Here is a 16,190-nt window from a genome sequence, read left to right on the forward strand (position 1 = left end):
CCCATATCATGCCCCCAGTAGTAAGGCAGGCCCCTGTAATGCCCCCTGTGGTGCCCCCATATCATGCCCCCAGTAGTAAGGCAGGCCCCTGTAATGCCCCCATATTATGGCCCCAATAGTAAGACCCCCCTCGCCGCACACCAACATACACACACAAAAAAAAACAATACTTACCTTAAACCCCAGTGCCTGCTGCTGTCCGTCCCCGGCACCCGCTCCTTGGAACTACGGGAGTGACGTCATGACGTCACTCCCATAATGCACTGCGGGACCCGGAAGCCAGAGCTCTCAGGAGTGAGCCCCGTCCTCCGGCTGCCGCTGGCGCCTGGGGGAGGATTGGGGGGGGGGAGAAAAGACGCCGTGCCCCATAGCAACCGCACCCCCTGCACCCTCCGTAGCTACGCCACTGGTGATCGGACATGGTAAGGCAGGAGACCGGGTGTGTGTGTGTGTGAGATACATTCTTTGCCTCGCGCTCTTCTGATATTATGCATTGTGATAAGCGTGTACCTGTGACCCAGCCACAGCGGTAATTAAAGTGTAAATGGGTGTATTGTTACATCTTAAGGCCCCCATACGTCAGCAATTGATTGCAGCAATCGTGCAATTTGCAATCGATTGTGTATAAAAAATCATTCCCTTTTTCAATCGATTGTGGCAATTCTGCAATCTGCAATCGATTGAAAAAGGGAAAGATTTTTATACACAATTGATTACAGATTGCACGATTGTTGCAATCAATTGCTGATGTATGGGGGCTTTTACACAACCATGCAAATGACATCAGTCACATTCAGGCCCTGATTCAGAGCCGGATGCTCTGACAGAGCGCTCGCTCTGAATCAGGGCGTCTTTTTTTTTTGTTATGGAGCGGCCTCCTGGCCGCTCGCATAGCTGTGGGTGACCACAGCGACCATCGGATTTGCGACGAGACCCTTGTGGTAGGGTCTCGTGGCCGCAAGCCCCAGAGAACTTTCAGCTCTAACAGAGCTGAAAGCTCTCCCACTGACATCACTTGTGATGTCAGTGGGGCCGACCCCAAACGGTAGGCGTTCTCATGGGAACGCCTCCGTCTGGGCAGCCACCCCCCCCCGGCCCACCTACCAAAGGAGGCGTGCTGTCACTCAACATCGACAGCACGCCCCCTTTGGTGCGAGACCCGGAGTGACGGAGTGCCCGTCTCTATCCGGGTCTAGCGCATGCGCACGACGGAGCCGGCTCCGTCTTGTGTGCAGAGCTCACATAATGATCACTGGTCCTGAACTAATGGGGATGTTGGAGATAACAGAAGCAGCAGGGTCTCTATGCTGCAGTTTCTCCACCAGACTGAGCAGATGCAATACTAGTTAATAACATGGTGCAAAGAGCACTGATATACTATGTAACCCTAGGAGCTAATCAGTTATCACCTTTTAACAGTTAATTAAAGTAATATACTGTAAGTGCATAAGTGGTTGGTAGTTTTAGAATAAAGCACATGTTCTTCATTAACTATTTTATATAAATGCATATTCATTACATGTCAGGAAAGTTTGCTATAAATATAGCACCATGTATTATATACGTACACATGTCTATAATGAGTTTACAGTTGTCTTGAGAAGCTGCAATTCAAGAAATTACGATCAATGTGATTTTGGAGGAAGGGGTGAGCACAGGTGTTGCAGTACTGTTTGTGACCAGCAAGTGGTGGTGCAGAATGCTAATATTTATCCATTGTTTCTTTATTGGACATGGTAGCTAACAAACTCTGTATACAGTAGCAGCACTTGTATACAGTATATTATGTAGTTGCTATATTTAATGTGCTGTATATTTCAATGCTTGTCGTGTATAATACTATGGGGTCTATTTACTAAGCAGTTTTACTAAGGCGGGCTTAGGTGGTCAAAGGCATACCACAAGCAGGCGGAGCTACATGGAAGCCTTTGAATTATGAACACCACCTGTGCAGACTCCGGACAGATCTTGCTATTTCCAGACTGTCCTAAGGAATTCCAAATGGATGGTAACCCGGTATGCAATCGGGAAGCCGACTGCTTAAATACCGGCAGCCGGCTTCCCGACTGTCATATCCCGGCAAGGGTGAAATGCCGGGCGTCTACATATAGACGTTTCCCCGATGCCGGGAGACCGGCGCCCGGCATCCCGATCGTAGGGATGCCGGGCGCCACGAGCGGACAGCCGCTGGGGGGAGGGTTAGGTTTAGGGCTCCCGGGGGGGACTTAGGGTTAGGCACCCCCCTGGGAGGGTTAGGGTTAGGCTAGGGGGAGGGAGGGTTAGGGTTAGGCACTTTGAGGGGGGATTAGGGTTAGGCACTTGGGGGGGTGGTTAGGGTTAGGCACCCCTAAGGAGGGTTAGGGGGATTAGGTTAGGTTAGTAGATACTCACCTATCCACGATCGGGATTTCCAGCGCTGTCGGGCTTCCGCTGCCGGGATCTCTGCTGAAGTCGGGCTGCTGCTGCCGGGAATCGAACCGCCATGCGGCCGGCGGTATTTCATACCGATTACTGTAACCCTAGTGTATGACCTGATACTACAGTACTGCAATGCCGACAATGATCCTATCAAAATTACCAAGATCAATACTGTAGGTTCATGACTGCAGTTAGTAGATGACAGCTGTTGTTCTGTATCAGCAGGTGCGTATGGCCATCTTTCTACCGCTCTAATGGGTCTCAATGACGACAGATGTGATCCAGTCACTAAGCCAGAAGTAATGATTCACCAGATCTTATACAGTGTGGATTTAAAAGTTCAAACAGACAGTACAAGGGGAAAAATCTATTTGTGAGATAAATTAAGACTTGGGTTTAATTCACGTAATGCAAATGCAACTCCGATCGTCTACAGTGAGCAGAATGCTGATGCAACAATAAGCTGAGTCGCACGTTGCGCGCATTTTTGTGATCTCACGGCCCTAGTTCACCATCTGCGAGAGCAGCCATTAGCCCTGTCTTCGGCACCATCATGCTCACAACTGAAGTTGGCACCTACTTTGTATATGCATGACTCAGAATAGGTAGTAACTTGGGCTGACTCTGGCTAACATGCCCGCTGCACGCCCACAGGATGGTTCTTTTATGTGGGTGTGCCCTTTTGCCACCCAGTTGCCACTCAGTATCGCCCATTCAGCAGTTGTGAATGTGATGCTTACGGCTCTGCATTATTGTGTTAATCAGTGCTTGGTGCATACTTGCTAATATTTTTTACCTCCTATCTGGGAGATCCAGGAGGTGACATCCAGTGGGACAGATCAGGAGGCATGACAACGCAATTGGCACAGTTAAAGTGACACGCCCCTACCCCATCCAAATGGGCGGTATTTGAGTTCCTGTTTGTATTTGGAATAATGTAACCCCTTTTGCATTTTACAGTATACAGTGGCGGAACTCCAAAGTCAAACCCTATACCATTATCGGGGCTGATCAGCCTGATAATTGTATAGTGTGTATGCAGGAGCGATAGGCGATAAACAGCTCCAAACCATAGCTGCATACTTTTGAAAAAGCTTTTCAGGGAGATTGTGAAAGCAACACCTATGAGTGCAGTGGTAAAGTGGGCGTGTCATGCTACATCTGAGGGGCGTGTCATAAACCTGACTGACATCCAAATGTAAATGAGCCCTGAAGCAGTTAGTAAGATCTACTTGTTGATGAAAAGACACTGATACTTTTCAGAAAACGCATGTAGCCGTCGGGATCTTTGTGCCTTATACCCAATACATGGAAATGATACCAATGATCCCATTTGAATATATATATTTCTGGGGGGGGGGTTTATATAAGAGCTTTATAATAAGGTATGGTAAGTAAGGTGCAATCAGGGTTATTGCGCGACTCAGGGAGACAGGGAGATTGTTACTATTTCAGGGAGTCCCCCTGACAATCAGAGAGAGTTGGCAAGTATGTATGCTTCAAACATTCCTGCAATGGTCAGATCTGAAGGTCGGGATCTGGTGTGCTGCACTTGCTATCTTGTTCCTGATCCTGCTGAAGAGATCTGAAGGATTTACACACTGAGCTAGAAATTGTGCATCGTGTACGGGTACACACCGATCTGATAATCACTGCTGGATTAGAGCATTCATCAGATCGACATAAGTTATCTTCTAGTGTGTACCCAGCATCACTTAATACTTGTAATAATTTAAAGTGCACTGTGCTTTTTCCATTGCAATAATAATAATGAACATGTTTTCCTAATAAACACCAAAGTGATGATTTCAGAATTGACCTTATGCAGATATTACTTTCACCATTATATACACATTAGTATCACATCTATAGCTATTAGTTATGGTAATTAATATAGAAATGTATGTAATTTGAAAAAATCTATTATTACCTGTTAATACTACTAAGCCCTGCCCTGTACATCTGAAATCCTGATTTTATTTACTGTTTGCAGCACCCTCAGGGCACAGTGATCTAGTTTCTCTACATATTTGTCGTGAGTCATGACAAAGGTATAGAAATGTGTGTGTCACAGAGCCTGGGCTTACAAAGCAGAGAGCAGCTCTGGTCTGCAGCCAGTCACGCTCCTCTGAGCTAATTCAGCAAGCAACACAGTTGCTTATACACAGGTAATCAGTCGATTGTTGCGTACTGTGCATGTGTATGCATTGCAGTGTGCGTGCGCAAACTAGCCACTGCACTCGGGACTGAGGGCCTGATTCTGACCTGCTCGCGAGCGCTGTACGCTCGCAAGCGGGTCGATGGTGCCTAAGTGCGCATGCGCACGACGGGGAATCCGTCGCTCGGGGTCTCGCACCAAAGGGGGCCTGCTGTCGATGGTGAGTGACAGCACGCCCCCTTTGGTGGGCGTGCCGGGGGCGTGGCTGCCAGACGGAGGCGCTCCCATGGGAACGCCTACCGTCTGGGTCCGGCCCCACTGACATCACTAGTGATGTCAGTGGGAGTGATTTTGGCTCTGATAGAGCCAAAATCACTCCAGGGCTTGCGGTCACCGAGACCCTACCGCAGGGTCTCGTCGCAAGCCCGATGGTCGCGATGGTCTTGACCATCGCAACCATCATCATGGACGCTCGCATAAGCTGTGGGTGGTAACCCACAGCTATGCGAGCGTCCAAGAGGCCGCTCCAAGAATATGTAGGAGGGCCCTGATTCAGAGCGAGCGCTCTGGTCGGAGCGTCCGGCTCTGAATCAGGCCCTGAGATCGCAGAGTATATGCAGACCCATGGCAAAGTGATTGAGAGGAAGTGCCGTTTGTGGGTGGTGGACCGGGGGAACACAGGCGTACGAGTGCATTTCAATGGCGTTGTAGGGGCGTGCATAAGTTAGCCACATGCGATACCAGAGGCCACCGGAGGCCTCACAGCGTGTGCTGAAGTAAGCAATTCCCGAGTAAAGTCTGGGATTCATTACTGTCCAATGTTACCGATTGTTTCTCTATGTTAGCCAAGTGTACGGATGTGAGTATGAGAAGTGGGCGTCATTATGTCAGGCTGCGATCACAACGCGAATTCAAACATTTAAATATTAACGATAATATTGGCAACTGCTTTGCGTGTGCATAAGCAGAATAGCAATCCATAGTGAATCAAGCCCTAAAAGCAGAACTTTAGGGGTCTATTTATTAATATCCAGTGATAAGATTTTCTATCAATGTAATTCATCATTACAATCTCACCGAGATGATGCTCAGTGATACTCAGCTGCCTTGGTGATATACGCCCAGAATGATAAGGGATTGCTTACCACTTTGCTGAGTCAGTCTGAGGGAATCAGTCCCATGCCCGACATCAAAAACTGTGGGGCATGGTACTGACAAATTATGCAGCCCCTCCACCCATGTTTCTGCAACTCCAGTCCCGAAGTGTCTCTCCAGCTCCAGCCAGCCCCCTTCTGTCTCCCCAGCCAGCACCCCTTCTCTCCCAAGCCAGCAACCCTTCTGTCTCCCCAGCCAGCACACCTTCTGCCTCCCCAGCCAGCACCCCCTCTGTCTCTCCAGCCTCCTTGTGCCTCTCCAGCTGCCCAGTGTCTCTCCAGCCCCAGCATGTCTCTGCAGCCCCAGCATGTGTTTCTGCAGCTCTGCTTGTGTATTTCCCCAGTCCCAGCATCACTCACTTACCTTATTCTGTTTTCCGGCTGACAGGTGCTCCTCTTCATCTCGAAGCTCCTCTCAGCAGTGCAGCACCTTGTCGCTAGGCCTGTGAATCGACCTGGTACAGAGAGGAGCCAGGGACTGTGGGCCTGGCAAGCCACTGAGGGGAGCTCGGGACCCAGCCCAACCCAGCGAGAACTGTCCTGAGCACCCAGTGACCCAAACTGAACCTTGGCAGTAGGAGCCAGGTGTGGGCCCAGTTTTCTGTCTGGGCCCGGGACTCCAGTCCCTGCAGTTCCCTTCTGATGGTGGCCCTGCATGCACACACAGGCTAGCTGGTTTACACATGTGCAGTGTCTTAGGAGCCACGATGGCCAGTGCAGTGTTTCACTACCTCCTCAGGTCCTGCTGGTTGCTAGAAGATTTGAATGCCAGCGTCAGTAGCCTCTTTGCTTGCTGGTCCCAGTCATAGCTAGGAGACTGGGGCACTAGCGTGTAGGATTAGAGACTGCACAGGAATGTCTGCAGCTGATGTTTAATTACTGAGATTCTCACTAGTTGCTATCCTATGTGCAGCAGCACACTTATAACTGATTTCAATTGCAGGGGGTTGGTATTAATTGATGTTTTGTCATTGGTCTGTGTGATGTAAATAAGCAGCCAGGCCTTCACTTCTTTGTCAGTTATAGCTTCATGCCTTGGTATTTGGCCTGCTGATCCTAGTGCCTGGTGAAACTCTGTATTGCTGGTATCCTGGTAAATTTGTGCCTGTCCAGCCTGTTCTATGGTTTCCTGTCCTCTGCATCACCTGATGTTAAGTATTGCTCTACTAAATATTGTAAAAATGCCATTATCTGCAGTTACTATTGTCAGAGATCTGTTTTACTATACTGCTTCACTTACCATTGTCAAACCACTTGTTTATGCTATGCAGCTTCAGTTGTCATTGTAGAGCCACCTGTTTAAACTATACAGCTTCAGTGTATTACCATATTGTATTCAGCTACTCCAGACTAAATCCTGTGATCACATGTTTAATTGTATAAGTCCCTACTATGCTGAGTCAAGTCCTGGCGGCATCTCAGTACCGATGAGAGCTTCTTTCTCTGTGGGAAAAGGGCGGCTGTACAGGTGAAGGCCTCTTTAACGTGGTTCTAGGGGTCAATTAATCCAGGTGTATCATTACACAGTGGAAACAAAATCTCAGACTAAAATCCCAAATCTCTAGGCTTTTATTTTTACATATATTTTATTGTGTAGGACTCCACAAAACCTCTGAAGGTGTCCTGTAGTATCTGGCACTAAGACATTAGCAGCAGATCCTTTAAGTCCTGCAAATTACGAGGTGGGGCCTCCATGGCTCTTTGTTTTTTTTCCAGCGCATCCCGCAGATGCTCAATTGGATTCATATCTGGGGAATTAGGAGGCCAAGTCAACACCTTGAACTATTTGTCATGTTCCTCAAACTGTTGCCGAACAATGTTTTCAGTGTGGCAGGGCACATTATCCTGCTGAAAGAGGCCATCACCATCAGGGAATACAGTTGCCAAGAAGGGGTGTACTTGGTCTGCAACAATGTTTAAGTAGGTGATACGTGTCAAAGTAACATTCACATGAATGGCAGGACCCAAGGTTTCCCAGAGCATCACACTGCCCATGTCGGTTTGTCTTTTTCCCTTAGGGAATCCTGGAGTCATCTCTTCCCCAGATAAATGTAGCACACGCACCTGGCCGGTCACATGATTAAAAAGATAAAATTCATTGCTCCATGGTCTAGTTCTGATGCTCACATGCCCATTGTAGGCAATTTCGACTGTGGACAGGGGTTAGCATGGGCACTCTGACCGGTCTGCAGCTCTGCAGTTCAATACACAGCAAGCTGTGATGCATTGTGTAGTCTGACACCTTTCTATCATAGCCAGCATTAACTTTTTCAGCAATTTGTGCTACAGTAGCTATTCTGTGGGATCAGACCAGAGGGGCTAGCTTTTGCTCCCCACGTGCATCAATGAGCCTTGGGCACCTATGACTTGTTGCTGGTTGTCTCCTTCCCTGGATCACTTTTGGTAGGTACTAACCACTGCATACCGGGAACACCCCACAAGACCTGCCGTTTTGGAGATGCTCTGACCCAGTCATCTAGCCATCATCATTTGTAGCTTGTCCCTCAGATCCTTATGATCCCTCAGCCATTGTCCCTCAGATCCTTATGATCCCTCAGCCCTTGTCCCTCAGATCCTTACGCTTGCCCTATTTTCCCTGCTTCCAACACATCAACTTTAAGAATTGACTGTTCACTTGCTGCCTAATATATCCCACCCCCTGACAGATGCCATTGTAACAAGATAATCAATGTTATTCACTTCACCTGTCAGTGGTTTTATTGTCTATTGCAAGATGAAACAATGGTTTATTCAAATAATAAAGATTTTTTTCAATATTAATTTACTTTTGTCATCGCATTGTGAGATCCTAGTTAAATAGGCTTCTCTATGCTTTGCGATGACCGTCAAACACTCCTTGAAGTATAGGACTCTTCGACCTTTAATAAATAGGCCGCTTTATGTGAATGGCTATGCGGAGATGCTGCTGAGGGATGAGCAATCTAGGGGGTATATATACCAAAGGGTGGGTATACAATAGTGGAGATGTGGCGCATAGCAACCAATCAGATTCTAGCTGTCATTTTATAGAAGGTACTAGATAAATAAGTAGATCCTGATTGGTTGCTATGGGCAACATCTTCACTTTTGCAAATCTGCACTTTAGTAAATATACCCCTAGCTTTCCCTTAACTCCTGGAGTTTGCATGTTGCATGGTTCGCAGTCACGAACTACAATGCTATGACACATATTCATTCCACAATAGAATTTCTAGGAAGTTTTAACATGAAAACAATATACAGAGAATGTTATGGCACACACAGTGTAATATGTCATATACAGCAAAATCAGGTTGTCTAAATATAACTTTCTTAATATATATATATAATGATGTATATAATAAAAATAGTATTCCCCATTAATTTGAAAATTAACTATTAAATTCCTCATTCCGCACATCCACGACGAATGATTCCAATCCAATTGCATGTTTACATATTTATAATCTCGGACAGATGTCCTCCCAATTATTATTCATATGAGATTCCTCCAGATATTCCCGGCTCAGCAGGATTACTATGGTAAAGACAAATATGCTCCAATCACTTTATTCCATCCAGACTCTGCTGATGAATTCCACTCTCAGAACATCATTTTACATTTACATTACATCCCCCCTACACATTGCACATCCCTTCCACATCCCCATTATACTGGCCCCTTATTTACATCCTATCCTTCCATTATATAGTGCTCTGACATAGATTACCTTATTTGTCTATTCTATAGCAGCTAAATCTCTCCAGATACCACACCAGCCAGCACAAGCTGTGACCCACTTCCCATATGTCCTCTCCTCGTCCCCAAGGAAGGCAACTTCCCGATCCAACTAAGCCACTAATACGTTTAGTGGAATCATTTCCTCTATTAGTCCTGTGACACCCGTCTCATATACCCCCAAGGTAAAACTAATCCTTCTCCATTAATGAACGTTCTGTGCTCACCACTATATAATATATTGTTGGGGAGATTTATCAAACCCTGGAGAGAGATTAAGAGCCAACTAATCAGCTCCTAACTGTCGCTTTACAGGCTGTGCTAGAAAAATGACAGAAGCTGATTGGTTGGTACTTCATCTCTCTCCACTTTCTCTTGCTTCAAAGTTTAATACATCTCCCCCTGTGTGTGTATAATATCCATGGATATGGAAAGATTTATAATAAAGTGTTTTATAACTTTTATTGCATTTGCCTTAATTCTCAAATAACAATCAATTAGGAAATGAATTACGGCAACACAGGAAAGAAAGAAATGGGGGGATTTATAATGGGAAACAAAGTATATACACAGTACGTTCCCGTGTTATCTCCAAACGCTGAGTGATTTATTTATATATCACATATTTAAATGACCTTTTTATCACTGTTATGTTCTATTGATTCACCATAGTTGTTCCCACTGTTGTTTTTTCCTATTGTTAGTCTACCATGCTGCTTCCTTGTATGTTCATATAGTCATTCATCAGCCTCCTCAACTTACACCACAAGCCCCATCCTCCTCTACATCTCATTTATCATTTATCTTATCTATCCGCATCATTGCTGAAATCACTACACATATCTGACAGCACACACATATATATATATATATATATATATATATATATCCACTGCCGTCTACACTCCCACCCCCCTGCTTGTCCAAATGTATCCCCCCTGCCCCTCACAGCGCCACATGAAGAGATCCATAGCCATATGCTATCTTAATTTAACCCCTATGATTCCCATTACTTCTATACTTAGATTTTTTTCTCAATTTATCACTTTTTCCTTATTCTTTTCTTCATCCGTTCTCTCCTATGCTTCTCCTTCATACTCCCTGCTCCCCCTTATCCCTCTTTATCCCCACTCCTTTACATATTTCTCTTAACTCTTACTGCATACTGTACCCATTCCCTACCTCTGTCTACCACACTCTCCACCACTTACTGTCTGTATCTCAGAAACACTGAATCCTAATTAGGGATGTGCAGGCTCAGATTAGTTCGGAGTTTCCCGCCAAATTCAGATTTTTCCCGCCAAAAATCTGGTCTCAGAAAGAGAACAAACATCATCTTTCATGCACTTTTGTCCAGAAATAATGATTGTCCATGAAAGATGACGTTTTATCTCTTTCTGAGACCCGATTTTTGGCGGGAAAAATCTGAATTTGGCGGGAAATTCTAACTAATCCAAGTCTGCACATCCCTAATCCTAATCATGTCTACTTTGTCCATACATCATCTATCATTCATGCAAACACTTATTCAACTTCTGAAATATCCATTTATTCAACAGTATATTTCACATGTTGTTCATAAATGTAGAGAGTACTATCTGACCATCCCAGATCTTTTTCTATCCTTCAGCAGAATACATCAGTAGCCATCTGACTTTAATTCCAATCCTTCACCCACCATCTATTGGTGGGTGAATCCTTTGCACATCCCTACCTCGATCATCTAGTAACAGCACCTGCTAGGGCTGCTCCTTGGCTGCATATATTATCTTGGTTCATTAGGTGAAGGACCCTGTATTTGTGGGTGTAGTATGATATGTTGACATTCTAACATGTCAACATTACATTAGTGTCTACATGATGAATTTCGACATGGTCATAATTTTGACATTCAACATGTAGACACTAATGAAATGTTGACATGTTAGAATGTCAACATATATGTCCAACGGTGATTTACCTGCTCCTAACATCTGGAGCAGCTACAATGGATCCCAGCAGTCATGTGAGTGTGACTTACAGCAGAGTTCTGATAGAGCGGCATTCCAATGGTTATACCTGCCCTATCCCTAATCCCTAACCCCCCCATCCTATTGCCTAATCCTCCACCAATAGACCAACCCTAACCTTCCCCAAGTGGCTACCCATAACCATCCCATCCTGCAGCCTAACCCGAATGCCGACTTTCTGAGAATGTCAACATGTTGCCTGTTGATATCTTTACAATGTCGACATCATAACAGTCGTTATTTTTGACCTAATGACTACATTCTGTATTTGTAGTGCTTATTCAGACTCGTACAGAAATAGCTAGGAGCATAAGGGCGCCTGTAAATGAGTCTGTGTCCAGAGTTTTAAGCTGGGTACACACTTAGCGATAGTTTTAACGATTTGCCCGATTCCAATGGATTGGAACGACAAATCGTCAAAAAAGTTAAGGGTGTACGCTGTATGTCAGGCGGTGCGTGCTCCTGTGGGGTCATCAGCCGCATCGTCAGGCCGGCCCTACATGCTGCTCCAACCTGACGACGCAGCTGACAACCCAATACAGCGTGATAAGGCAAGGGTCGACGTATCGGGCGTCCGGGCACCGGATCGTGTAATGTGTACCGGCCATCCCATATGTCGGGCCTTTGGCGGGGGGTAGGGTTTGACCATCGGATCACTGGGTACACACGGCGTTTAGTGCGTACCTAGCTTAACTTAGAACAATGTTGTTGAAAAATCCCTGAATCTTGCATTAATAGCTGGTGCATCTCATAGTGTCTTTTACATTTTAAAATAGGAGCGACTGAAGCCATTTTTGGCATAGTGATGCCGGTCATTTGACAACCTTGTCCCCAAATGCAAACATTTTGGATCTTGAGCAGAAAAGCTATTTATCGTACTCCTCTGTAAGCCACTGTATATGTCTCCTAGTACATACTAGTTTTATAAATTTCTGAATCACATGTTGTGATCATGCTAAACCATAACACTTCTTAATAAATATTCACATTACTAATTATTACCGATCCCTGTAGCTGCCTCCCATATGATATGTGGATGGCTTATAGAAGCATAAACAGTAAATGAGTCAGTAAATCTTATATGAGCACTCAGTGTACCAATAGGAAGGCTGGCTAGAAAGGTTACTGAGCCCTTTTACACATTATGGGATGCAGTTCACGTTTAATGGTGCCAAATCTCCTCTAGGGAGGAAAGGTGGCTAAGGAAATATATATATGGTAAAATAAACAAGAGACATATGCTAGGTTAAAGGTGGTTACGTAGACAATTATGCTGTATATAATGAATAACAATTCCTCCACACATCCATTTGTAGACATTGCAGAAAAAAAAATCCAAATTTATCAGACATGGTTTGATTGCGGTGTACTACAGATGAGAGTATGTCAAGAATAATACTGAAATGGTCTAACCATAATGGGAGCAGACAGGGTTAGTCACATAACAAATCTTCACAACTATGCAGGATTTCTAAAGCTGGGTACACAATTTACGACTTGCCACTTGTTTGGCGGCGTTTGGCAGTTGGCGTGGCTCCCCTATTTGAATTTTGGACTGTGCTGCAGCCCCAACTTTAGAGCCGACAATGGTGTGTATCCAAAAAGCAGCTGTCTCCTCAGTTAGTTTCACAGCTACAGAAGTAGCTGCGTTACTTACCTCCTCCCCGTCGTCCCGGCTATGCATGCATGACCCAAGGTCACGCATGCTCACAGCCTAATGAGAGGTAGTGAGGAGGCGGCAGAGGGATCCGCTCGGATCCCTCTTCACAACCCCGGAACTCCTTCCCATAGGAAGGAGCAAGGATCCAAGAACAAGCGCCATCTGAAGATGGAGCTTGTTCTCGGAAGCAAACTCCGAACACTGAAATATACCAGTGATGATGAATGGCCCGGTAACTAAAATATGCGGAAACTAGCGTTTCCGCATGGTTACTGGGCCATTTAGTGTTGATGAATAGGCCCCATGGTCTCATATTATAACTTTGTGCACCTTTGTGTAACTTTTAAATTAATATAGACTCCCATTGAATAATTCAAATAAGTGCTAAGGGGAGAGATGTATCACGCCTTCCAAAGAGAGAACAAGTGTAGAAATTGCCCATTAGCAACCAATCAGCTTTGAAGTAGTATTTATCAAGTACTGTACATTCTATAAAATAATACTTAGAAGGTGATTGGAAGCTGTGGGCAACTTCTCCACGTATCCATTTCTCCACTCTTTATAAGGCTTGATACATCTCCTCTTTAGTTAAGGTGTGACCTACCCAGGAGCATTTTATATATTTAATTAGGGAGTTTATTAAATGTGTTTCTTGCAAACGGAGCACATCTGCAGATTATTGCTCATGAACTGGAATCTTTCAACGTTATTTTTTAGACACATGGCAGAGCTGGCGCGATAAATACAGCCGGCCCTGCACAACAGGGAGCCGCTGGACTGGAGAGGCGCCGCCGCCACCTTCTCCATTTGGCGAGCGCCCGCTGAGATTTTGTTACCTTCAAGTGCCCGGCTGCTCGTTCCCTGCAGCCGGAAGCTGGAGCTCACTCCTGAGATTCGCCTTACAGCTCCCGCAGTGGGTGTAGGGAGAGACATCATGACATAGTGCCGAGCGCGAGGAGCTGTCGGTCAGTGGTGGGTGCAAGAGCAGGGTTTCATGTAAGTATAGTGTGTCTGTGTGTCTGTCATTATGTGTAAGGGACACTACTACTGTGGACATTGTGTAAGGAGCACCACTACTATGGGCACTGTGTGAGGAGCACTACTACTGTGGGCACTGCGTAAGAGGCACTACTACTGTGGACATTGTGTAAGGGGCACTACTACTGTGGGCGCTGCTTAAGAGGCACTACTACTGTGGGCACTGCGTAAAGAGCAATAGTACTGTGGGCACTGCGTAAGTGGCACTACTACTGTGGGCATTGTGTAAGGGGCACTACTGCTGTGGGCATTGTATAAGGGGCACTACTACTGTAGGCATTATGTGTATAAGGGGCAGTACTGTGGGCGTTATGTGTATAAGGGGCACTACTACTGTAGGCATTATGTGTATAAGGGGCAGTACTGTGGGTATTATCTGTATAAGGGGCAGTACTGTAGGCATTATGTGTATAAGGGACAGTACTTTGGGCATTATGTGTATAAGTGGCACCACTACTGTAGGCATTATGTGTATAAGGGGCAGTACTGTGGGCATTATGTGTATAAGTGGCACTACTACTGTAGGCATTATGTGTATAAGGGGCAGTACTGTGGGCATTATGTGTAAAAGTGGCACTACTACTGTAGGCATTATGTGTATAAGGGACAGTACTGTGGGCATTATGTGTATAAGGAGCACTACTACTGTAGGCATTATGTGTATAAGGGGCAGTACTGTGGGTATTATGTGTATAAGGGGCAGTACTGTAGGCATTATGTGTATAAGGGACAGTACTGTGGGCCTTATGTGTATAAGGGGCAGTACTGTGGGCATTATGTGTATAAGGGGCACTACTACTGTAGACATTATGTGTATAAGGGGCACTACTACTGTAGACATTATGTGTATAAGGGGCAGTACTGTGGGCATTATGTGTATAAGGGGCACTACTACTGTAGGCATTATGTGTATAAGGGGCACTACTACTGTAGGCATTATGTGTATAAGGGGCAGTACTAAGTTAGGTATCAGGGCTGTTTATTATAAAGGTAATGCAGGAGGTATCACGGATATATCCTGCTAAACTTTCAGCCCCGATCCGGCCCGCTGTCCCCAAACACTAGTATGGGGACCTAAATTTATAAAGCTACGAAAATATAAAATCTTCGGAGCTTGACTGCAGGAATATTCGCCAACTTCAGATGGCGTTTGTTACCGAACTGTTCTGTTTCCCTATGGGAAGGAGTCCCAGGTTGTGAAAAATAATCCATTCGGGTCTCTCCACCACTGCCAGGCTCCTTCTGCCGGACACCAGGGCTTTGTGCGCCTGTGTGAAATGACTCGGCAGTGCTAAGTTTCACCGCTAGTAAAGCAGCAGTGAAAGTATTTGCAGGACAGCTGATCTTTGGCGCTTGCGGTGAGGTAGAATGTTAATTATTGGGGGCCGCTCTTCCCCCGATAATTAACATAATGAATAGGTCCTGTATAGTGTTACGACGATAAATGATATTTAGTTGTGTACCCCTCTGTGTCTTCAGTATGCAGTCGGGATGCCGACGGTCGGCTTCCCGGACAGCCGCGCCGGGGGGGGGGGTTGCTCCCGGGGGGGACTTAGGGTTAGGCACCCCCCTCGGGAAGTTAGGGTTAAGCTAGGGGAAGGGGAGGTATGGTTAGGCACCCTCGGGGGAAGGTTGGGGTTAGATACCCCCCCTGAGGATTTAGGGCTAGGCTGCGGGGAAGGGGGGGTTAGGTTTAGGCACTTAGAGGGGTGTTAGGGTTAGGCACTTGGGGGGGAGGTTAGGGTTAGGCACCCCTAAGGGAGGGTTAGGGTTGGGGGGGAGGTTAGTAAATATAAAGAATACTCACCTGTTGGGATCTTCACTGCCAGGCTTCTGCTGTCGGGATTTGAACCACCGGCCTTTCGGCTGGCGGTAAATCATACAGCTTAGTATTACTTACATCAACATTGACATTTAATTATTGTTTGTTCATATTTTGCGTGTTAAGTGGGCAGGGGAAGAAAAAGGGGGCATGGGTGAAAGATTTACAGCAACATCACATGAATGAGAAAGAACCACGTTCCCTTCAAACACA

The sequence above is a fragment of the Taudactylus pleione genome, unplaced genomic scaffold, assembly GCF_031769625.1.
Source record: "Taudactylus pleione unplaced genomic scaffold, aTauple2 ptg000110l, whole genome shotgun sequence".
NCBI classification, from domain to species: Eukaryota; Metazoa; Chordata; class Amphibia; order Anura; family Myobatrachidae; genus Taudactylus; species Taudactylus pleione.